The sequence below is a fragment of the Canis aureus genome, chromosome 11 (genome assembly GCF_053574225.1).
Source record: "Canis aureus isolate CA01 chromosome 11, VMU_Caureus_v.1.0, whole genome shotgun sequence".
In the NCBI taxonomy this organism is placed as follows: Eukaryota; Metazoa; Chordata; class Mammalia; order Carnivora; family Canidae; genus Canis; species Canis aureus.
The window spans coordinates 40732516-40756263 of NC_135621.1; the positions used below are offsets into that span (position 1 = coordinate 40732516).

General features: G+C 44.4%; 1 long non-coding RNA gene across 1 annotated transcript in view; it reads right to left on the reverse strand.

The window, feature by feature from the left end:
- The window catches only part of LOC144323044 (uncharacterized), a 32250-nt gene extending 14693 nt beyond the window's left edge, over window positions 1-17557 (reverse strand). The window contains exon 1 of the long non-coding RNA XR_013388589.1: window positions 17307-17557. This is a non-coding gene — a long non-coding RNA (uncharacterized LOC144323044). The remainder of the gene's footprint in view (window positions 1-17306) is intronic.
- Between the last annotated feature and the right edge of the window lie 6191 nt (window positions 17558-23748).

A 23748-nucleotide genomic window follows, 5' to 3' on the forward strand; every position in this document is an offset into this window, starting at 1 on the left:
GGGAAATCACAAAGACAGCGATCCACGTTCTGTCTGGGGCCACCGTCCATTCACGGAAAGACATGCAGAGGGATAGGGGCCCATCTGGAACATTCTTGGGTACTCCATAAAGGAAGCTTTAAAAGAGATCATAAAAAAACTAACGTCCTGTGTCATATTTTCGGCAGTATTTCACATCAGATACACTAAATATAAAATGTCCCAACCCATGAGGAGTTACCGCCTCATCTAGCAACGAGAACTTACACAGAAGGAGAGGCGTATGGCTAAGAGGAACACAATTTGGATGCTGAGTGTAGTGAAAACTCTCAGCGTCCCCCAACAGGCAGTGTTTTGTTAATTAAACACAAGCTTCAGTGACTTTCCTCCCAGCGGAGGAGAAAAGCTCACCACCTTTGAAAATGCAAGGTGGGGGGGCCCTGTGGTCCCAGCCCCAGCCCTCCCCACGCTCTCAAGGGGGCTCCATGTACTTGGATGTCTTGAACCACCAGAGGTTTGTGAATGAATCTGACATGAGGTGTATTTTTCTACTTGTCAGTTGAGCCCGAATCTATCAACCGTTGTTTAGAAGTTATAACAAATACTGGTTACCAAGTCCACTCTGTGCCTGGCACTGCTCTAGGCACTTTCCCAGGACACTGTTTCCACGCTGACTGCACAGGAGCCAAGGCTCTAGGTCTCGCCGTCTTGGATCCCTGAAGCCTGACTCCGCAGCTGGGTGCTGGGTTGTTGAACCTCAGGGGCCACACCTCCTCATTTGTCAGCTGTGATTTCATCTGTCTGGTTTGTGGGTGTGATGACTGAACAAGCTAAGATTTCAGGGACAGAAGTTACAGGTTTGTGCTTCCAACAACTTTAAGTAACATAGAATAGCCTGGAAGAAACTTAACGGTAAAGGAAAATTTCTTCCCCAACAGTGCATTTATGGTAGGTAATTCTGTCCTCGTTTTCCATCCTGCTTTTCAAAGTGTCTTGGTTGGGCCTCGTCATACAGGAGTGAGGTCATGGAACCTTGATTCATAGGACTGGTGCTTGGACACTGGCTGTCTACGCTCTAATCTCTTCAGATGGCTGGAGAGGACAATGTGGACCAAAGACAGGAACTGGTGTTGGGTGGGATGTGACGGATGAGGACACAAGGGTGGTTTCCAGCCTGCACACCAGCGTGGATGATGAGGTAGCAAATCAGCAAATGCAGCCTGTGGCAGATCCCACCAGCAAGCATGGCATGTCAATAGATAGCTCTTCTTCCATAAATACTTTAGCCACAGACTGAATTGTAACCGCATCCTCTGGCTCTTGTAAATTTTGCTTTAGGTGATTTCTGTGCCCAAATGACTCTTTGTACCAGCTACCACATATAATGGGGAGGATGTTGGAGGAGTGTGGCTACCAAGCACACTCTGAAAAATATCTTCCCTGATCCTGAAGGCAGAGATGCAGCCGCAAGAGAATCAAAACAAACAGACAAACAAACAGCAACAGTGATGGTCCAGGATATAGCAGAGCTCTGGGAGGAAGACGCATGCTACTTGCTCTGTTGGTAGCTCCTACGCCCAGGTTTCCAGGTGTGAATTAAGAAATGACTTTTCAGGGCACCTGGGTGGCTGAGTTGGTTAAACACCTGCCTTTGGCTCAGGCCACGATCCTAGGATCCTGAGATCGAGCCCCTCTTGGGGCTCCCTGCTCAATGGGGAGTCTACTTCTGGCTCCCCTCCTCCCTCTCCCACTCCTGCTTTCTCCTTCACTCTCTCTCTCTCTAATAAATAAGTAAACTCTTAAAAAAAGAAAAAAGAAAAGAGGGATGCATGGCTAGCTCAGCGGTTGAACATCTGCCTTAGGCTTGGGTCATGATCCCAGAGTCCTGAGATCGAGTCCTATATCAGGCTCCCCACAGGGAGCCTACTTCTCCCTCTGACTGTGTCTCTGCCTCTCTCTCTCTCTCTCTCTGTATCTCTCATGAATAAATAAATAAAATCTTTAGGAAAAAAAAAAAGAAATGAAATGACTTCTCCCCTACCTCAGTTCTCAGCACACTATGGAAGCGTGTCATTGGAACATTTTCCAGGAGTCCAAGCCCAGACAATTACCTGGACCCCTGCCAGCCCGCTGACACACTGCCAACCTCAAAGGTTACTCCTTCTGCTCTTCTCCAGCTGATGTCAGAGCTCTGACATCTGGATTGGCTTACTGATCCACTTATTCATTCATTCACTAATCAAATATTACCTGAGGCCAGTGCACTATGGTCTTGTTCTGTCCATCTAGAGTTTTTTTCTGGGCGATATTAAGGATTTCCAAAACTCCTCCATACCCTGGATTTGTATACCCCACCTGGATCAGATGCATTCTCCCAATTGCAGAAAATGAATCTATCAACTAGCTGGAGTGCATTACAAAATTATGGTTCTAGTCTCTCAGGCCAAAAACGAGAGAGAAGGGGCCAGGATCTGGAACAGGAGGCTAACTATGCTTGCTGTTCCCTTTCTCCTCCTCCTCCTCTTCCTCCTCCTCCTCCTCCTCCTCCTCCTCCTCCTCCTCCTCCTCCTCCTCCTCCTTCTTCTGTATTTATTTATTCATGAGAGACACACAGAGAGGCAGAGACACAGGCAGAGGGAGAAGCAGGCTCCCTGTGGGGAACCTGATACAGGACTCGATCCCAGGAATCCAGGATCATGCCCTGAGTCAATGGCAGACGCTCAACCGCTGAGCCACCCAGACGTCTCTGTTCCCTTTCTCTTCTAAATTCTACTTGGGCAGCCCGCAAACTTTAGAACTACTAGGGAGAGTGTTGCATTTGGAAATACCAAGAGCGTGACGATGTTGTGTTTGATCTCTCCATGGAGGAATGATTTTAGATTCGCCTATGCTTACGATGTCATTGGGGAATGCAAGGTGACCTCTCAGAGGACAGGGGGACCCCATCAGAACCTGGTTCTGTGTCCCTGACAGGTGAAGGTGTGTCTTGATTTTGGCCTTGGTGTTGCCACCCGTAAAACCAGTCTTCGGTAATCATCTGCCCCTTCTGTGACGTCATTCAGTCGCCTTGTGGCAATAAGCTCAAAGCACCCAGCGACCCTTCAATATAGAGTTTAGGACTTTCCCCAGTTTGGGGGCACGTTCCTCTTTGAGTCAGGAAGCCATTTTTTTATTAAAATATTTTTATTGTTTTTTAAAATATTTTTCTTGCAATTTTCTCGAGTTGAAAACATCTATGATTTTACATATGTGTGTATATGTGTGTTTGTTTATTTATATGTTTTTGTATTTCGGTACTTCATCACACTGTGGAACTATGACATGGCACACTGATTATAACCCTACCACAGAGACTAAAGGTTTTGTGATGATTCAGTACAGGACTCCGCAAACTTTTCTCAGTAAGGAACCAGATACTAACTACTTCAGCTTTATGTGCTATGTGGTCTCTGTCCCAATTACTCAGTTTTGTCAAGTAGTACAAAAGCAGCCAAAGACTATATATAACAGAAAAGGTGTGTTCCAATAAAACTTTATGAACACTGATAACTGAACTTCATAATATATTCATAAAAATTATTTTCTTTGCTTTTTTCCCCCCAACTTTAAAAATGTAAAATCCTCTCTTGCAAGAGGACATACAAAAACAAGAGGCATGCCAGATTTGGTCCACGAGCCAGTCAGCTGACCTCAGGTTTAAAGTTTTGGCACAAGTTGTTAAATGTAATTTCTCTATGGCTCTCAAGTCCTTGAGACTTGAGACTTCTAAAACCTATAAGGGAACCAAGGGCTTAATCACTCTTTTTGTAGTTCAAGGTCATATTAAGGTACCCAGAGATTTATTTATTTATTATTTCTTTATTTTAAAAGATTTTATTTATTTATTCATGAGAGGCACAGAGAGAGAGAGAGAGAGAGGCAGAGACACAGGCAGGGGGAGAAGCAGGCCCCATGCTAGGAGCCCAACGTGGAACTCAATCCTGGGACTCCAGGATCACACCCTGGGCTGAAGGCGGCACTAAACTGCTTAGCCACCCAGGCTGCCCCAGAGATTTATTTTTATCCACTGGCCTCCTCCCTCCCCCTGGCCAGTGACAAGATGGCATTGAGTCTCTGAACTCACTGAGGGTCATCGAGTCCCCTCAAAGCCTGGAGTCTCTCCAGCCCAGAGCCCCTCAGGATGGGCTGTTCTGGCCTTGTTGAATTTCTCTACAGGAAGGCACTAACCTGCCAAGCCCCCTCTGTCCTCTGTCATTGGACACACTTTTCTCCTCATCCCTCAGGGACTCTCCAGGTGATGCTAGGAATTGACCTGGAAGCTTCCTCCAGATTTGACCACACCCAGGGTTTAATGACTGAACCACTTCCGTTAGCAGAAATGCCAGATCCTTCATCCCTCCCCCAGGACTGCCTGATTTGTCCATCGCATCAGCCAGGGGTCTCCCAAGAAACAGAATTTGTAGGAGATCTATAAAAAGAGATTTATTTTAAGAAATTGGCTCCTGTGATTGTGGGGACTGGCAAGTCTGAAATCCGTAGAGCAAGCCAGCAGGCTAGAAACACACTCAGGATTCCTATGTTATAGTCTGGAGGCAGAATTCCTCTTCTGAAAAAACAAAACAAAACAAAACACAAACCCAACCCCCAAAAAACAAAGAAACCTCAGTTTTTGCCTCAATGCCTCCCGCTGATGGCACGAGACCCACCTGGTTATGGAGGGTTATATGCTTTACTCAGTCAATTGATTATAGATTTTTTTAAAAAAAGATTTTATTTATTTTATTTTTAGAGGAGAGTATGTGCGAGTGGAGGAAGGGGAAGAGGGAGAGAGGGAGAATCTCAAGCAGACTCCATGCGGAACGCAGAGCCTAGTGTGGAGCCTGTCGGAGGGGGCAGTGCTCACTCCTCCAACCCTGAGATCATGACCTGAGCCAAACCCAAGAGTCAGACTCTTAACTGTCTGAGCCACCCAGGTGCCTCTTAACTGACAGATGTTAACCAGGTCTACAAAACACCTCCATGGCAACACCTATATTACTGTTCGTCCAAACAACTGGACACCATAGCCTAGGCAAGTTACGCGTAAAATTAACCATCAAATTCATGTGCTGCAACTTAACCCCAACTGTAACTGTATTAGGAAGTAGAGACTTTGGGAGGTGATTAGGTCATGAGGGTAGAGCCCCCATGAATAGGATTAGTGCCCCCGTAAGAAGAGCCACAAGAAACGATTTCTCTCAGCTGTGTGGGTGTACAACAAGAAGACTGCGGTCAGCAAGCCATTTCTGCTGGCTCCCTGAGCTCGGACAATCCAGCCCCCAGAACCGTGAACCACGATGAAGAAATGCTTGTTATTTAACCTTCTGGACTACGGTATTCTTGCTGGAGCAGCTGGAGCAGACATACAACCCACAACCCCAAAATACTGAGCAAAGCAAGGAGCGTGGATATGGTGTTCCTGTGAGGAGCTAGACGTGCCTGTTCCTTTCCTCAGAAATTCTCTCCTGCTACTGACTTGGGGGAGAAATGAAGAGATGTTATTTAATAAATGTGTTTGAATGGATACACGAACAATTGGAGAGTTAACAGCCTGAAGGGCAAGACTTTGCATCCCAGTGACCCAGTCATACTCTTGGGGAACCCACCCACATATATTATCCAATTTAATTATGCAGATAAATAAAAAAGGATGTCACCCCTTAGGAGTACCATCCGCATAACTCAGACACCAGTGAGGCACTCCGAGCCCAACAGGGCTCACTTACAGTTTGCTCTGTGCAAGGGGGACCTCCAGTTGAGGGGAGTCTCAGATTAAGGGTGACCAGAGCTGAGTGGCTTTTATCACATCCATAGATTTCTTTGAGCTTCAGTTTTTTCACGTGAAAATGAACCATACCTGCTTTCTAGGGTGTATCAGCCTGGGTCCAATCAGGACACAGGACTGACCACACAGTAATCTACACCAGGGATGTTTGTTTTTTTTTTTTTTTTTTTTTTTAAGATTTTATTTATTTATTCATGAGAGACACACAGAGAGAGAGGCAGAGACACAGGCAGAGGGAGAAGCAGGCTCCATGCACCAGGAGCCCGATGTGGGATTCGATCCGGGGTCTCCAGGATCGCGCCCTGGGCCAAAGGCAGGCGCCAAACCGCTGCGCCACCCAGGGATCCCATAAACCAGGGATGTTTAATTGAAGGAATTGTTAAGTTATGATTGCACAAAGTAAACATAAGATGCAGACAGATTTCTTGGTAGTTCCACACGGCTGCAGGAGAGTGCCCAAGGAAGGATGAACTTGGCCTGGGGAGTCCCCTCCCTGGGTTGGGTACAGACCTCCATGGGGGACATATGGATGGCAGAGCAGTTGGCGGGGTTGCCCAGGAAGGAGCTGGTGTACAATCCCCAGATAAGCAGGGAATAACTGGGGTGCAGGAGAGCCACAGCCAATGAGCAGATTTACAGGCTTATGGGCGTGGAGGTGGTGCTGTGGCTGGGAGGCCAGAGTCCCCAGCACCGAGTAGCAGGAGGCACAAAGAGGGGGTCAGCCAGCCAGGTGGGGCTGCAAGGTCACATTCTGGCATGTGGCTGGGGCGGAGCATCACCGATGTTCCTGCAGGCTTGTCACTGACCATGAGTGCAGCCCCCCGGGGCCAGCAAGGGAAGCCCCTTCCTCTGTGCCCTCCCTACTTCTCTCTGGAGCCCTTACTAAGAAAGCTGAATGTTGTGCTCACTGTCAGGAGAGATGCTTAATAGGATTCTTCCCATTGCTGCCGAGCAGCCACTAAAGGGTGAATTTGGAGCTGAGAGGCAGGCCATCCATCACTAGCACCCAGGGTGTGGCGGGAGGTGGAGGAGATGAGGAGCACCAAGCTCTTGCACTGACCTGCCAAGCCTAAACCTCTTCGGTTATGATAAATGCCACTTGGTCAGTTTCTGGAGGTCTGAAGGATACTTTCCAGAAACCAGTGTGTGGACAGAAGACAGAGGGGCACATGAGGCCAGCCCCCAGGTCATCCTGCTGCATTCTGCCAAACACACTTCCCTCTGTGGCCCTGGCCTGCCCCGACGTGCTTGCAGGTTGAGTCTGGTCAACAGGAGTGTGCACAGAGCAAGGGACAAGAGGAGCTTATAGTTCCCTGTGTCATGACCTCCCTCCCCACCCCGCCGGCCCCCGTCTGTCTGCTAGGGCTGCTGTAACAAGAAGCACAAGGCAGGGACCTTAAACAACAGGAATATATTGTCTCACTGTTCTGGAAGCTAGGAGTCTGAAATCAAGGTGTGCTCAGGGTCGGGGCCTTCTTTTTTTTCTTTTTTTTAAAAAGACTTTTAGTTATTTATTCCTGAGAGAGACACACAGAGAGGGGCAGACACAGGCAGAGGGAGAAGCAGGCTCCCTGCAGGGAGCCTGATGCGGGACTCGATCCCAGGACCCCAGGATCATGCCCTGAGCCCAAGACAGAGGCTCAACCGCTGAGTCACCCAGGTGCCCCTGGATTGGCGCCTTCAGGGCCTGGGAGGGAGAACCTGTTGCTGCCGCTCCTCCAGCTCCTGGTGGTTTGCTGGGAATATTTTGGCGAGCCTTGGCCGGTAGACAACGCCCTGATCTCTGCCCTCATGCTCACTTCGTGTCCTCCCCGTCAGCCTGTTTGAGTCCAAAGTTCTCCTTTTTTTCTGAGGAAACTGGTCACATTGGATTAGGGACCTACCTGACTCTGGGATGACCTCATCTTAACCAAACTAGAATTTACCTTTGCTTCTGGTAGGCAGGTGGGGTAAGTGAATACTACTGTATCTCTTCGGGATTATTTAGATTCAAATCTGGGCTTTTTAAAAGCTCAGTTCTCGTTTAGGACCATGATGGTTCTAGGGTACAATCTTTCAAGGGTCCTGCATGAAAAGAGTATTAGGTTCTCCCCTCCCCAGTAGGTCCTGACCTGACTCCCCCACTCCCAGCACTCTGATGGACTCACGAGCTCCACATGGTCCCCAGCGCCCCCGTGGGAGGGGGCAGGCAGGTGTCTTGACGGGAGAAAGCAGAGCCCAATGACAGTCCTGTCTTTCTGGGTGTGCCTTTCACCTGGAGTAGTGGTTTCTCACATTCTTACTGCCTGGTAGTTAAGTATTGTTTTCAAACTTATTTTTGTTAAGCTCGGCTATTTTATTTCTACAACTAGAGGGTTCTAGGGGGTGGGTTGTTTATAAAAACTGCCAGAAGTAGAATTTCCCAAAAAGCTGTATTTTAGAATGCTTTTTCCAAAGCTATATAGAAAGAAGTGTCTATTTCTTTTTCTTTCTTTCTTTCTTTCTTTCTTTCTTTCTTTCTTTCTTTCTTTCTTTCTTTCTTTCTTTCTTCAAAACATACTCAATTTAAGATGTTCCATTTAAATAAAAAAGAGCATTTTTTACAAGAAAAGTGAAAGTTGCATCAAATCTGAAGAATAGAATACTATTTACTTCTGAATTGATACTATGTTTTGAATTCCAGTGTAGTTAAGATACAGTGTGATATTAGTTTCAGTGTACAATTCAGTGATTCAACCCTTCCATACAGCACCTGGTGCTCAGCAAGACCAGTGCCCTCCTTAATCCCCATCACCTGTTTCACCCATTTCCCCACCCCCCACCTCACCTCTGATAACCATCCATTCATCTGTTTGTTCTTTATGGTTAAAAGTCCAGTTTTTGGTTTGTCTCTCTTTTTTTCCCCTTTGTTTGCTGTGAGTTGATACTATTTACCTAATTCTAGGTAAACATATGACTTTTCATTCAAACAGATTCTTTTTTTTTTTTTTTTTTTGCCAGTGAATGGAGCATTAATTATACAGAACACCAGGACAACAGGTGTAAACTACTATTTCCCTAGGGGGAAAAACGGAAAGCATGATCACCCTACCTGTAGCCACCAATTTTTAAGAATTTCAGCAAAACTTTACTTGAAGAAACAAAAACTCTAAATGTAATCTGTTTTGAGGCTATCCTATTAATGAATGATTCACAAGCAATCGTTAAGGAGAAAAGAACTACTGATTTCTCTTCCTCATTATATGAAATGTGTTCTTTCAGTGGGAAAAAAATGTTAGGAAAAACCATTCTGCATTGTCAGATTCCATACAATGATAAAAATGGACAGGTCTTAAACACACTTCAAAAGTTGTTAAAATTAAGTTAGGTTTACGGACTGGCTGGCTAAGATAGGCAAAAACACATTGTTTTACAGAATTTGGTAAATTTGCAAGCAGGCACTAGTCCTTAAGCTGAATATCAGAAAGTAAACTTCTAATGTCTGAATCAATTTCCTAGATTCCAATCGTCTATTTTGCAAACTTACCCCTAGTGTCAGAGCAATTAAGGGTAATTTCACCATTATGTTTCTTCATTTGGGGGAAAAGTGTCATGCTTTACTTCGTTTATTTTTAAAGAAATATTTCCCCCCAAAAGAGAAATATTTCATTTTTTAAGAGAAATATTTCAAATAAATATTACCCAACCAGCATCACTGGAGCTCTGTATGTATTAATGAGGTTTGTGAGAACAGGGTTCTAGATAAAGAGGTCAATATGTGTGAGAAACCATACATAACTTTTGTGTTGCAGATCTGTTACTTGTTCAATTCAGGCATGGGGCAGAGAACATTGAATATGGGATTTTAGGAAGTGAGGTTCTCCGCTTGGGGCCTTTGTACCATCTGGATCTATGTTGTCTGCAGGTTTTATTAAAAATGGGAAGACCTGGAGGCCCCATCCCAGGCCTTCAGTGCACTATCCTAGGAAAGCCTGGCCAGGGGATTTGCCTTCATAAGCTGCTCCTGGCTGGTGACCCTTCCAACAAAGTTTGGGAGCCCCTGTGCTGGCAGCGATGAAGGAGGTAACCAGATCTGGAACAAGCCCAGGACAGGTGACCTGGGGCCCTCGTCAAGAAAACGGACAAATTTCTTCTGGGCTACAATCCTTAAAATGAAGACAGAGTTCTCTTGTCTCCACTTCAACTTTCTCCCTATTTTCCTTTTTCCGGTGTCTCGCTTGCTTCTGGCCACTCACTGTTCGCTGCTGATTTGACCTGTTGACATTCTACCTTCCTTTTCAGGTTTGACTCTGTATCTGGAGTCCTGTTTCCTGTCCAACCCATCTCTGCCTGTGGCTTCAGGTTTCTGGGTACCCTGGTCCCGGTGCCTGGCCAGCTTCCAGAGCAGGGCAGGGACGGGCACAGGGCAAGAATCCAAACAGTGTGTACAGCAAACGAGGAGAGTACTATCCATGGGCCCCCTAGGGTAGGGACAGATCTCATTCAGTCCCAAGGTTATCTCTGAATTGCAGACAGTGAGGTAATTAATGTTCATAATGAGCCAGCTGAGTCACCAAAGGAAGATGGGGTTGGGTTTACTGTAGGCACTAGATGAGTGATTCTTTTAGAAAAATTCCCAAAAACAGTTTTGGAAAAATCTGGAATAGGCTTCAGCTACCTGGTGAAACCACTCAGCTGGAAGATCACCAGGTCATGAGGATCCTTCAGAAACCAAGAGTAACTGGATTAGGCGGGATGTTTTTTGTTGAAAGGAAAAAGAAGTTGCAATCACCGGTTTGTACACCAGATGGCAGAGTTGATTTTCCTTTGGATTTATTTTTATTTATTTATTTATTTATTTATTTATTTATTTATTTATTTATTTATTTATTTATTGTAGGCTTGGGTGGGGGAGGATGCTTGAAATCACCCCCCAGAGATCAAGAGTCCCTCACTCTACCAAACGAACCAGCCAGGCACCCGCCTTTGGTTTTTTTAAAAGCTGACTTTCCAAAATTCCTGCCTGCCTATTTTGTATCTGCAGCTTATTATCAGCAATCTACATCAGGTTGATATAATTTGGTGACACCTTCTCATGCAAGGACACAGCAGACTAGCATTACTTTACCCTGAGCCTTTTCCTGAAGCGGTGGAGTTCCAGGCACTCTATGTGATTGGCTAGTTCATACCTATTCGGTTGAATGACGCCTGTGGTTACTATTAAACTGACACTATTTCTCATGTAGTTTTATAGTTTTAATACACAATTAAATAATCTATTGTCCAAACATTCCAATAGTTTATAGAATTCAACTATATGGTTCTCCAAATGCATTAATATGTATCTATCTATGTCTACCACTATTTTTTATGTCTACCACTATTAATAATTATAAGGAATTAATTTGTACACTTGCTCCTCCTTTTGTGCATTACTTATGGTTATCATTTTATTTTCTCCCTGTTAAAGTTGAAGAGCAAAAACTGAAATTCCTTTTTAACATCTAGTAAACATTCAATATGCCTACTATAATAAAACAGACCTACAAATGGACAACAGATACATGAAAAAATTCTCCACAGCACTTGGCATCAGGGAAATACAAATCAAAACCACAATGAGATACCACCTCACACCAGTGAGAATGGGGAAAATTAACAAGACAGGAAACAACAAATATTGGAGAGGATGTGGAGAAAGGGGAACCCTCTTGCACTGTTGGTGGGAATGAAAGCTGGTGCAGCCACTCTGGAAAACTGAGGTTCCTCAAGAAGTTAAAAATAGAGCTACCGTATGACCCAGCGATTGCACTACTGGGTATTTACCCCAAAGATACTGATGTAGTGACACGTCAGGACACCTGCACCCCAATGTTCATAGCAGCGATGTCCACAACAGCCAAACTGTGGAAGGAGCCGAGATGGACTGATAAATGGATAAAGAAGATGTGATATATATATATGTAATGGAATATTACTCAGCCATCAGAAAGGATGAATACCTAAACCATTTAGATCAACATGGATGGAACTGGAGAGTATTATACGGAGTGAAATAAGTCAATCAGAGAAAGAGAATTATCATATGGTTGCACTTATATGTGCAAAATAAGAAACAGCACAGAGGATCATAGGGTAAGGGAGGGAAAACTGAATAGGAAGTCATCAGAGAGGGAGAAAAACCATGAGAGACTCTTAACTAAAGGATACAGACAGGGGTGCTGGAGAGGAGGTGGTGGGGGGTGGGGTAATTGGGTGATGGACATTAAGGAGGGCAAATGATGTGATGAGCCCTGGGTGTTATATGCAACTGATAATTATTGAACACCACATCTGAAATTAATGATGTACTATATGTCAGCTAATTGAATTCAAATAAAAAAAACAGAACTTCTCTTCAGTTCTAGCAATAAATGACTATTTGACAGACACAATATCCACGTGGGATACACTGTCGTACAAATCTAAGAATTTAGCCCTAGATATCCAAAGTGTAATTATAACCAAACTTTTGGACTCTGAAATGTCTTAGTTCACATGTCATACGTTGCTACTTGGACTACCTGTGAATGGGTCCTAGCATCGCTCTCGTGTATAAACTGCTTTGAGCACGGAGATCAATTTCACCATCTTGTTCTCCTTGAAACACTGGGCTGTGCTATGCCACAGATACCCTCTGCACTGAAGCATGCATGAATGCCCAAGGGGTGGCAGAGACCACAGAGACCACGGTTGGTTGCATTACAGATTGCTGAAATATTTCAATTGCATCCCGCATCTTTAACAGTTCCATTCGAATTTCTCCCACATTCCAGATGAGATCATCTAAACCCAGAGCACACTGCCTGGCACGGGATCAGAACTCAATAAATGTTAATGTCCTTCTGGTCTGTTCTTTTTCTCAGTCTAGGACAAGAGCCCTTGAGAGCTCTGAAACCCAGCGGATATAAAATAAATGATGTAGTAATGTGTCCCTACATGACTGCAAAGCAAGTGCAACTCTGAGCTCACCAAAACTGAATCTAATTTGGTTAAAACAAACCCAAGGAATACTCAAGGGACAGTTTTCTCTGACTTCACACCGGCATCAAACTTGCTATTTTTTCCAGTGCTGGTTCTTTATTGTCAGTTAAGAATCAAAGATTTTTATTTAAAGACAAACTACAGTTTAATGGGTGCATATGGGGTTTGAATGCCTGAGTCTTCCAGTAAGCAATGTTGTGTGACTTGCATGCTAATTTTTTTCTGTGATGTTTAAACCAGTGCATTCTTTGCATTCAGTAGATTTTGAACAGCCACTTTGGGCAGAAATTTTTTTTTTTAAAGATATGGAAGGAAGGAAATCAAACATCTATGCGAGACAAAAGGCTAAATTGGGTTCCTTTTCCTTCTATTTTCCTATATAATTTAACATCTACTGTGAGTATACTATTAATAGCAGAAAGCCCTTATAAGGTCTTACTGGGAGCCAAGCATTATTCTAAGTACTGTATCTATATTAACTCATTTAATTTTTATTAAAAACCTCGTAAAAATACTTTTAGCCCCATTGTATAAAGGAGGGCCAGTAAATTTTGGTGGAGCTGAATTTCATTTCAGAACATGGGGCACCTGGGTGGCTCAGTGGTTGAGCATCTGCCTTTAGCTCAGGGCATGATACTGGGGTCCTGGGATCAAGTCCCACATCGGGCTCCCCTCAGGGAGCCTGCTTCTCCCTCTGCCTATGTTTCTGCCTCTCTCAGTCTCTCATGAATAAATAAATAAAATATTTAAAAAATATATTTCAGAGCATACCTCTGCAAACCATGCATTTCAGTGGCCTAAATTGCTGGCAATGAAGCGACAAGAGCTCCATGTGGGGAGTGACGCAGAGCTTCCCCAGAGAGGTTGCACTTAAATGGGCATGGCAAGAGGAGAAGGAGGAAGGTCCTGGGGAACCTGCGAGCCCACAAGTGGGTACAGCCTGAGGTGGGGAGTGGAGGGTCCATCTCCTGGGCTGGACTAAAGGCCCAGAATTCAACCTATAGAGACCTTCAGCGGGAAGTACCTCAGTGGGACAACAGGTGAGGTGACAAAACTCAGCAGTGTGTAAAAGGAGCTAACATGTTGAGCAAGAGGGTCTTTGGGGCCTCCTGGAGGTGCACCTGAAGAGGGGGCACACACGTGACGGCTGGCATCTGCTCTCTGAGGATTTACTCCGTCGGGTGTGACCTGAGCAGGAGCAAACCCAACGCCCAAGTGTTGGGGGTGGGGAGGGAATGAGCACAGTAGTTGCGCAGTGCTGTGTGCCAGCGTCAGAGCCCGTCCTCCCCACGGACCCGCTGCCAGCCTTCCTCTACTCCAGCCCCAGGTCCTCGGGCCCAGGGCAGTGATACTAATGGGAGCGGCCATTACTGAAGATGGAGACAGGCCGGGCTCTGTGCCGGCCTTCTCTCCACCAACCCCCAACACCCTGGGAGACAGGACCACTGTTGTCACCGTTCCCCTGTGAAGACTTCGGCCCGGGGAGCCAGTCACCTACCAGGGCACGCGGGTGTCAGGGTTCAAACCCAGGTCCTTCCGGCTAATTCCAGCCTCACACTCCGGCTCTCTACACAAGCACGGATCGTGCCTCCTGGCAGCCCGCAGGGCAGAGTCCAGATCCCTCTGCCCCCACCTGCTTGCTTGGGAGAAAGGGACCCCGAAGGACAGGAGGGACCTCTCTGGAGCCAGCATGCAGCCAGTTGGGCCAGTCTGCTCGGGCACCTCGGCCTGCGGAGCTGTCCCGCCGGGCCTGCTCACCCCGGCCGGAGGCAGCCGGCAGCAAGTCCCCGGGGACTGTCTCAAGCCCACAGCATTCCGCAGAGGGCAGGGGTCAGTTATAGACGGCTGCATGGCCAGGGCCCCGAAACCTGGCCGCGAGCCCCAGGCACACGTCCCACACGCTCCCGGTCCCTGGCCGGCCAAGTCTGTGGGCACCTGCCAGCTCTGTAGTAGGGAGACTGGGGTGCCAGGGCTTGTGCCGTCAAAGGACATCTGAAGTGCTCAGAGAGAACAACACAGCGACACCAAGGCAGATCTCAGGCAGGTCCCCAAAGCAGGAGACTTCTCTGTTTGAAACTGCCTTGCTGCATTATGATCTAGAAATCAAAGTTAACAAAGCAAGGGGAGCTTTTAGTCCGACACTAAAGAATAGATATGTGTGTATATGCTCTGTAAGGAAACAAGCGTGTGTCCGATTGCCGCAACGGGACCCACTGAGCCGAGGTCTGGTTAATCCATCCCTTTCTCTCCCAGCCAAGTTTCTTTGCAGAATTCATTGTCCCCAGTTTCTAGGGGCTGCCCCGTCTACAGAACAATTGATCCAAGGGCTCTCACTTGCCCCTGGATTTGCCAAAGGCCCTGCTGGGCCCACTGCAGCCCCATCTTGCCCCTGCCAAATGTATGCTCCTATTTCCATCCCACCAGGGCCTCGTGTTTTGCTCATTTGCTTGCTAATTGATTCATGCTAAGGTGACAACTCACTACTGTGGATTAATAAATCTCTTTGAGATGGTCCAATTTGGCCTGCTTTCTCTTATCAAATTTTAATGTTGGTAACCTTGAATGCCTTAAACTGGAAAGGGCCAGCTGGGGGAGTTTGGCTGCAGGGCACCTCAGTGGAGGAACGAGTGGGTGTTAATCCTTTCATGAGAAACATGTTTCTAGTGCAAGCATCCTGACCCTGTCTCCCGGAGCAGAGGGCCACTGACTTCAAGCCTCCTGAGGACCTGCTCTGCCACTTCCTCTGCCTGACTCTGCTCTATCAATTAAACAAGATTGGCTACAGATCACACACAAAACACCTCATCCCTATAAAATTCTGCTCCAAATTCTGCTTTCGGCCCTCTCCTTTTTTTTTTTTTTTAATTTTTTTTTTTTTATTTATTTATGATAGGCACACAGTGAGAGAGAGAGAGGCAGAGACACAGGCAGAGGGAGAAGCAGGCTCCATGCACCGGGAGCCCGATGTGGGATTCGATCCTGGGTCTCCAGGATCGCGCCCCGGGCCAAAGGCAGGCGCCAAACCGCTGCGCCACCCAGGGATCCCTTTCGGCCCTCTCCTAACAGGGAGATGACTGTGATGCATGGTAGGAAGCGTACTGTTCAGAGCACTAGGGGATGTAGACGCCAACTCTGCTGGAGGTGAGTCTTCCCTTGAATTGAGTATTGGAAAGTGAATAGGAACTTTCTCAGGTGGGAAAACAATTTCCTAAGTGTGTGTGTACATGCACATGAACGGGGGAGAGTAGTAAATAAATAATTAACATTTAATATGCACTAAGTCTAGTCATAAATGACCCCAAATTCGGTGGCTTACAATAGCAAGCACTTTCCAGCCTACGGGTTGGCTGGGGCTTTGCTGGGCTCAGCTGGACGTGGCTCCAGGCTGTAGACTAGATTTTATCGTGCTGTCCATATCTCCTGGCTTGGGGGCCAACAGTCACTCAGCACGTTCTCCTCATGATGGATAGGAAAAGTGCAAGAGGAGTGAGCAGAATGGGCACACTGAAGTCCTGTCCCCTTTCCCTTGGACGGAGCAAGGCTCATGGCCAGGTCCAACACCAGGAGACAGAGAGCATCCACTTCACCCCCAGTGACTGTGACGAGGGAGGGAAGGACTGTGAGCAGACAATACAATGGGCCATGGGGTGACATGTGCAAAAGCAGAGGTACAAAGGAACATGGCAGGTGTTCAAAGGTGTGTTTGGGAGCAGAGAAAGGTGGGCAGGAGATGGCAGGTGGTGATTTTAGAGACAAAAGCTGGGGGGTGGTTAATGAAAGTCATGGATCCCTTGCCAAGGAGCATGGCTTTTATCCTGTAGGCAGGAGAAGGCATTCAGGGCTGTGGACTTCTCAGCCCAAGCTGCCGTTCCTGCTCTGGGGCACACAGGACATTGTGGGGCTGGATGGAAACTGCTACCTGCTGCCAGGGACAGAGCAGAAGAGTTTGGGCACAGGCCTAGGCTGATTGCCAAAGTCACCCTGGGTATGCAGTGTCAACACATACGCTTAGCGCTGATTGACAGCTTGCAAAGTACAACTGAGTCCTCTGAAAGCATTTGGTAACTAAAGGACACAAGCCTTAAAGCTTTTGCTCTGAAAATAAATGGTTGGTTAGGAAGAAATTGAAGAAAGAATCAGAAATACTTATATTCAAACCCAGTGCCATTTATTACAAGTGTATTACTAAACCCAAGGTTCTGTTCCCATATCTATAAAATGCTTTGGTTAATTCTCATGCTTTGCAGAATTTTTAAGACTCTAATGAAGTAACATGTATAAAGTAATACAAACAGAATATATATAAAATCGCTATATAAACACCACCTACTATATTCCTAAGGTAGCTTCAGCAAAGGAAATAGCCACACATCCAATGAACCGAACACTGAATTTCCTGGGTGGCCCCTGGTGCCATCAGAAATGTGGGTGACACGAGAGAATGCATGGCGATGAGGGTCTTCTTAATGGAACGCATGTTTGATGGAGCAAATGGCACCAGGAGAAAAGCATCAACACTGACCTGGTGTCCAAGAAGTGATGTGGTGATAAAACTGGCAAACACAGCTTCTACTCTGGGTAGGTCATTTCAACCGACAGGAAGCATTGCTCTGAACCCATCTCTGCAGGTCTCTTTTGGAACCAGGTGAAACCCAATATTTACTCTCATCCTTGCACTTGAGAAATGAGAGAATGGAAGACCATAAACTGCTTTGGCAGTGAATCTTGAAAAGGGACAAGGAAGAGAGGCCAGAAGGAGCGACAGAAGATGAATCAGTGCCTTACAGATATAAAAAATTGGGGGCGGTGCTGGTTTCAACTAAAAATAATCCCTGGAAATAAGACACCCTGAAGGGCAATTTGTTTGTTTCCTACTTGACAACAGTCAGAGCCATGGGAGGAGGCACGATGGATGCAGCCAGGAGATTTCATTCTGAATCTAATGGTGGGGGAAAACCTGGAGTGGCTTCATTCTGAGGCCAGACGTAGGCTGGAAGCCAACTTTGTAAAGGAAAACCAATAAAAGTCAGTGGGATTTTATTCCCAGGCTTTGGGCACTGTTCATGAGGTCTGTCTGACCCACAGGGGCAGTGAGAGCAGAGGGCTGCCTCTGGAAGGTCCAGCCTCATCTCAGGGAGACCAGTCTCGAAGAAATCCTGATATGTCCTTGGCCAGTTATCTACATAAGATGTAGGTTGCTGGGATTATGAGAACAAGAGTGAGAAAACAGATTCCTGGTGTTGTATGTTGATGGCTTAGTGGGACTCAGTAGGTGGGCAGATTCACCATATGGAAAGCCAATAATCAATTTTTCCTCATATTATCAGCAAAGTGGGAAGTATGTTGAGCATTAAAGCTCTTATATTCAGCAGAGTCTGTACTGTACAAAATTGCCATATTAAATTGGCTGACTTTTTATCAGGCCCCAAAATATTTGTATAAATTAATAATGACATATTAAAAATAAAGACATATATCTTTATCTGACTGATTTCTACAAAGACTACTTGACCTAAGAAGTTAATTTACATATTCAGGTTTGATAAAATGAGATATGTGTAACAAGCAGGGACACAGCAGGGGTTTCATTTGTCAGGCATGATCTCCCCAGATTCACGTTCTCTAGCGTGTAGACCTAATTTTGCATGTCACATTCATATACATCAAAGAATGAGACATAGCAATTTGATGGAAGGTAACTGAGTCAAACCAGCCATGACTCTGGAAAAGAGATCACAACACCAAGATTCTGGAATATGTCAACAGAACCATAGCCTTGTTTCCCCTATAGGGAAGTTTCCAGGGGAAGATGCATTGTACATGCATCCTAGAAAGTATGTTCTTGTAAAGTGCCGCTCAACTGGGGTTCTGTGGGAGAAGGAGGATAAGCGTGTGCCATAGAATGAAGAGAAGTCAGATAAAATTGAATATCTTTATTTTAATATAGACAAGAGAAAGAGTAGACAAGGCTGGGAAGCCCACAGGACCAGAAGATAAGAAGATCCTTTGACGTGAGCAGTAGGAACCTAGAGGCAGGGAGGTGTCGGTGACCATCTGTTTCTTGCCTTTCTGTTCCTTTCTCCGTTCTTCTTCTTCACCTTCTTGCTGTGTTGCTCTCCCTCTTTGTATTTTCTTTTTTCTTTTACTAAATGTGTTCTAATTATACAAAGAGATTCCAGTGCTGCTCCCTTCCTATGAAATGACTTGAGGCAAAATTACTAAAATACAATACACTTACAGTTAAACTTTAAACCCGGGAAAATTTCCTTCTTATCTCAAAAGTCTTCCTCTTCCATGGAAATTTGAAATGTCCATCAAGTCCTATAATACATGGAAATGTCTCCCAAATGAAAGATGGGAGGAGTAACGTCTTATTCTTAAACTTCCTGGACATGCTTCCCTAATAATTGAATACAATGACCCCACATAATGACTTCCATGGTCTCTTCCACCATTGTGGCTCATCCTAAAGCTCTGGCTGGAAATAATGGAAGGGGGCTCATGAGGCTCTACTGCAGGAAGTCTAGGCTGGCTGAGGGTGGACAGTGGTGGTGCCTTTGGTCAAGGATGAATATAAGGACCCTGGGTCCTTTTTTTTTTTTTAAGATTTTATTTATTTATTCATGAGACACACACACACACACACAGAGGCAGAGACACAGACAGAGGAGAAGCAGGCTCCATGCAGGAAGCCTGATGTGAAACTCAATCCCAGGACTCCAGGATCACACCCTGGGCCAAAGGCAGGCGCCAAACTGCTGAGCCACCCAGGGATCGCCAGACCCTGGGTCTTGAGAAGAGAAGTGGTGCTTCTAACAGAGGGATATGGCATGGATAATGATATGAAAGGGACTACCTATTTCCATTTCTCATTTCAAAATATTGATATTAAAGATGACTAGGCTTAGAGATGATTAAAAAATAATGGTACTGTGGTTGAAACCATTAACAACAGATTTGAAACAGTAAAAATAATTCAGAAAAAATGTGGTGAAGAAGTAGGAGGCACAGAATGGGAATGCTTCATAGTAAGTCTGTGAAACATACTGTTTCTTTTCCTGTCTTCTTGTCTTCCAGGTCACATCAGAGGTTGATGGTTATTATTATTATTGTTATTATTATTATTATTATTATAAATGTCATGCTTTGGCAACCCTGCATAAACATTTTGTTCTATAATTTCTGCTTCTGATAATGTCAGGACAAACAATCTGGACGAATCTTCCTTCTGAATGCAACTAGAGAAATTGCACAAAAAATTAAAAACCATCTATTAATTGGTATTGGAAAGCTAACAAGACAGTGAAGATGTGTGAGCCAGGATCCTGGGAGTAACAGAAACTCAAGAGGATAAGCCTGGGCGTTGCTTTTTTTCCTAATAGTATTGACCCATCCCTCAGGGGGTAGCTGAGAAACTGACCAGGTATTTTAGCAACCTCTCAGCAAAGTTAAGAGGATAGTTGTTGGAGTCTGGAGCTTGCAAGTGCAGTGAGAAGGCCATTGCTGCTGGTGAATACCTCTCACTCTAGGTTATATACTAAGAATGAAGGTGAAATAGAAGTGGATGGGCCCTTGTAGATTATTAGATAACTTCAACCCATTGCAAAGCGTTGAAGGATATTGAGGATCTGAGGTTTTTAAATGCCTTACAGAGGTAATGTAAAATCTTCTCTGGAAAAAGCATCATCCTTGGCTTCAACTTATTTTTACAATTTTACAAATAAAATATCTGATACACAAGCAATAAATTACAAGGTACATGGGAAACAAGACAACAGAAACCAAGAGGAACAACAGATAATGGAAATAGGACTATCGGGGCTCCAGATTTTGGCGTTATCAAACATGGATTTTAAAATAACTTTACTTACCAGAAAAGTAAATTATTTTAAAAACAAACCATTCACCATTTGTGAATGAAAACAAAATTGAGAATTTCAGCAGAAAAGAAGTAGAAACTATTTTAAAAAGAATGAAAGTAAATCCTAGAACAAAATAATACAATAACCAAAATCAATAACTAGAACTTAGTGGCTGAATTTAACAGCCAAATGGAGACAGCTATGGAGAGAATAATAAACTGGAAGAATGGTTAGGAAAAAATTACCCAGAAATAAGCATGAAAAGAAAAAAAGATATAAAGCACAAAAGAAGAAGCAGGAGAGGGCTCGGTAAGGTGTGGATTCAGCTGACATCTACCTTCATCCTGATAGAGACCCCCGTAGGGAGCTCTGGAGTATGAATGGCATCACAGAGTTGTCTCCCTTAGTGGCAAAGAGCCCAGATTTTGTACCCGGTATCAGCCAGTCATTGGCTGAGGGCCATTGCAGGGGAGGGCAAAATCTCCCAGGTGTCACAGGGCCAGACAGCTCCCATTGACCAAGGGCAATTGTCTGAAGGGGGTATCTGTGAGCCTTTTGCAGGCAATGCTCGTAGTAGTGTGGGGTGAGTGGTCTGGACAGTAAAGGGGATGTAGGCAGGGCACTCACAGCCCTGACTTCAGATGCCAAGAACACTCCAAACAGTCCCTGTTACCAATGTCACTTAGGGTTAATCCATACAAAAATTATCTTTTTTCACACCTCTCTTCACCCTCTCAATGCCATGACTGAGAAGCAACTAGCCCTATAATTCAGTGATAATAAGGGTTTAGTGTTGAATTTTGTGGACTACTTCAACAACTTCTCTGGTTACAGAATTTCTCCAATGAGAAGTCTTACTAATTTTTTGAGACAAATGGACGAAATGTTTGGAACTGGATTATTCTTGGAAAACCTAGAACACGTCATCCTCCTAATGTAGTTAAGTGAATTCACAAAGGCATTGGTCTGACAGGCATATAATGCTGTGGAATTATTACTCTGCTACATGAAACAGATACACAAGAAGTAAAGAGTTTATATATGTAAAATTAACATTACTTCTATTAAACTAAATCAAAATTTTCAGATTTTTCTCACTTTTTTTCTCCAATACCTATAGCAGTATCAATATTAATAAATCAGCCTAATGTTCCCAAAGCCACATCACCACCACTTTCACATGGGAAGGTACAAGGAATTTGGATATACTTTTCTTCTACCCGTGCCCCACTCTAGTTCTTTGCCAATGTCAACACTCCACACCACTCCCACTAGATTCCAGGCATTGATGAACTGACATCAGGATTTTGGAGGCTAACATAAGGTACTACGGCTATCATAGACATCTTCCAACACAAGTCCTAAGAGGAAAACAGCACTCTTTTCTTTGTTGATGCTTTAAGACTCTTGCTTTCTCAATTTTATGAGAAAGTGAAAACATTGTAGAAGTTCTACTTCCTTTGATGATAGGAAACAAACTAAGTTTTAAAAAAAATTTTATTTATTCATGAGAGACACAGAGAGAGAGAGAGGCAGAGACACAGGCAGAGGGAGAAGCAGGGTCCATGCAGGGAGCCTGATGTGGGACTCGATCCCTGGTCTCTAGGACCACACCCTGGGTTGAAGGCAGGCACTAAACTGTTGAGCCAGCCAGGTGTCCCACAAACTAAGTTTTTTAAAAAATATAAAGATTGTTTCAAAGATATTTATTAAAGACTAATTAGAAAGATGGGTCATTAAAGACAAAATGGAAAAGTGGGCTCAGCAAGAAAACAGCCTCTCATTGAAAAGGAGAATCTACTTCAGTGCACTGGCAAGAGATTGGTGGGCATAACTTGCACACGTGTCAAGTTCTCATTACCTGAAAATTGTAATTTGCTCAGTTTCTATGCTCTAGGATGGTTTTATCCAACACTCAAGCAATGAAACTCGCTGAGGTTTTTGCTGATGAGTTTTTCATACGAAGCATCCATGTAACTGTGCTTTTTCCTCATTGCTGACCTCTTCTCTCTGAGTACCAATGCTTTGGTCAAGAGACCCTCCAACCTGCTCTGGTAAAATTCCAACTGGAATTGGAACAGAAAAAAAGGAAACACCTAAGGAAATTATAAAATATTATTCTATGGGAAAAAGGAGGTGACAGATGTTCTATTACACAAAGATGAGGTAATCCTCAAGAGCAAAGGTTGGGAAGGGGAATGGGCATAATTCTCAGGGTTGCACATATGCACCAATAGTCACAATGTGATTCATAAATGAGGGCCTAAAGTTTGCTCTTGAAATAGGTATAATACCAAAGACACTACCACAACATTAAAGCATATAATTGTAAGTAAGGTCAATTAAGAGAGAGACAGAGACACGTAAAAAAAAAAACTATGTGGCAGTTCAAGATAATCTCTGATTATATTATACTTAAAATAGAAATGAAGGAAGCAAGGACGAATAGAAAATAGCATGAACTCATAAGAGTAGGCAGGCTAAAGTCCAGTATGAAATGATCTAAGAAAATGCTGAATAGCCGAAAATATTATTTGATGCTGTTCTAAGATTTGTGCTCTCAACATATATTCACTTCTCAGAGCTTCAGTTTCTCCTGGAAAGGTAGTGATACTAGTACAAAGATTAAGTAAATAATACATGCAAAATACTAAGCACAATGTCTGACATATGATAAGGATTCAATCAGTGTTATTATTAGCTATTATTGGCACTCTGCTAGTGACATCCATCCAGCTTGTTGCTGGTCTATTATTCATTTATCTTCCATAATAAATTACTTTCTTCACTGGCAAGAAGGTTGTGATAGGTGACCTCCAAAGTTCTTCTTCAACTTTTAATGTTCTATACATGGTTTCATGGCACCTCTCTATACATTCTGTCTCTCATGCTAGATTATTTGTTCTTTAAGATCACATATCTGTGTTTAATTCCCCAAAATGCCCAGCACAGAGCTGGGTACACAGCAGATATTCATTAAATAGTGATTTGAGAACATATTAATTACTGCAGCCCATGTGTAAGTTCAAAAACTGAAGAAGGTGAGTAAAGAGCTGTGTCCAACAAAATAATTTATTAAAAATTTATTAAAAATAATTACTA